We start from the raw sequence: 2,226 nt of genomic DNA, 5'->3' as shown, positions 1-2,226 counted from the left end.
TGCTGGTATCATCAAAGGGCTATTAAGATGATTCCCTTTCCTATAGGAAAAAGACCATAGGCCTTAGCATCAAGTACATGCCCCTCTATTATCTTACACACCTTATCATGTCTATTTTCTCTCCTTGCATGCAATGAAATCAGAGAATCTCCATATTTTTGGTCTCAAGTCACTTTTATACTCCTGGAAATATTAAGGACCCCAAAGATCTTTTGCTTATGTATTTTTGCCTATTGATATTTACTAAATTATAAATTAAAACAGAACTTTCAAAAAGACTTATTAAATATTTTATTTAGATTCATTAAATCATGTTAGCATCAATTACACATTTTTATTTTAAAAAAACTGTACCTTTGAAACAATACAATTTAGGGGAAGGAGTAGCATTGTTTTACATTTTTGCAAGTCTCTTCAATGTCTGGCTTAATAAAAGATGGTTGAATTCTTATAGCTGCTTACCTTTTCAATCTGTTGTATTATGTTGTTTTGGTCAACCTATATAAAGAAAATCTGGCCTGACACAAATGTGGAGTTGGAAAAGGGAGGGTATTTTAATAGCCTTCTCAGATAAATATGGGTATTCTTTTTTTTTTAAAGATTTTATTTATTTATTTGACAGAGAGAGACACAGTGAGAGAGGGAACACAAGCAGGGGGAGTGGGAGAGGGAGAAGCAGACTTCCCGCAGAGCAGGGAGCCCGATGCAGGGCTCAATTCCAGGACTCTGGGATCATGACCTGAGCTGAAGGCAGATGCTTAACGACTGAGCCACCCAGGTGCCCCAATATGGGTATTCTTTATACTACACCAACACTTGAAAAACTGGTAGATTCCGAAAGGTTAGTTGCCATATAGAATCTGAAACCATATTAATTATTTTCAGTATTTGGCTACATGAGAAAATCCATTGGTCTATGTTGCTCTTCGAATGGATCTTTTATCCACGTAAAATTTTGTAACCTCATGCACTGGTCTTTTGAAAAAAAAAATAGTTCACTGAGTTATGCAGATGATCCGAATGTTGACATTTTATTGTACAATATCAAAGATCACTAATCTCGTCAGAAGAATCTTTAAGAAGTATTGGGAAGCTGTCAAACTCACAATGGTAGACATAAGTTTTTGAGAATTCTGATTTTCATTTCTAAGCTTGTATTTTATTATCAGAAAAAAATATTGCCTGTTGTTTTCCTTGAAGTAACAGTCTCACTTTGTACTTTTTTTTTTTTAAAGATTTTATTTATTTGACAGAGACAGGGTAGTGGGAGAGGGAGAAGCAGGCTTCCCGCAGAGCAGGGAGCCCAATGCGGGGCTCGATCCTAGGACCCTGGGACCATGACCTGAGCTGAAGGCAGACACTTAACAACTGAGCCACCCAGGCACCCCTCACTTTGTACATTTTTTAGAAAACACCTGCCAAATAACTATAATTTGTATGTTAGTCCTTTCAAATTAAAATGGTGTTCCATGAAAAAAGTGGCTAGGTCAGCTGGCCACTCAAACTGCACAAGTGCTTTTTCTGGAAATAACCTTTATACTGTGGTATGCAGCAGGCATGCTTTCTGTTTGTTTACTTCCCTATTTCATCAATTAGAATATCAAAAAGGTGTGTACTGGAGGGTCAACATTTAGTGAAGTTAATACTTCTGGACATTCCTTTCCCCCCCCCCCCAAGATTTATTTATTTATTTTAGAGAAAGAGAGAGCACACTTGCAGGGGGAGAGGCAGGGGGAGAGGGAGAGAATCTCAGGCAGACTCCCTGCTGAGCACAGAGCCTGATGCAGGCTCGATCTCACCACCCTGAGATCATGACCTGAGCCGAAATCAAGAGTTGGCTGCTTAACTGACTGAGCCACCTAGGTGCCCACTTCTGGACATTTTTAAGGGAAACCTTTTTTCTTTAAGTGAAAAATATCATCATTTTGGTGCTACCTCCTTGATAGAAAGAGGTCAGCAGTTTCACTTACTGTTGCATTAGCATCTTCAGTGTAAATATCAACACAGTGAAAAAGGCACATAACATCTTAGTATTCTTATGAAAATGTGTTTGACTTCATGGACCCCCTGAAAGAGGAGTCTACAGACCACACTTTGAAAACCACTGAACACATCACTTGCAACTCACAATTAGGTCATGGCAGTTTCATACCTGTTCTGTCTGCCTGAGAATACCTTCCCCTCTTCCACCTGCAGAACCCTACTCATTTAAAAAATTTTTTTTAT

Source organism: Callorhinus ursinus, unplaced genomic scaffold, assembly GCF_003265705.2.
Source record: "Callorhinus ursinus isolate GAN/ISIS: 27379988/994484 unplaced genomic scaffold, GSC_fseal_2.0 scaffold5, whole genome shotgun sequence".
Taxonomy (NCBI): domain Eukaryota; kingdom Metazoa; phylum Chordata; class Mammalia; order Carnivora; family Otariidae; genus Callorhinus; species Callorhinus ursinus.
Note: the sequence above shows the minus strand (reverse complement) of the source record.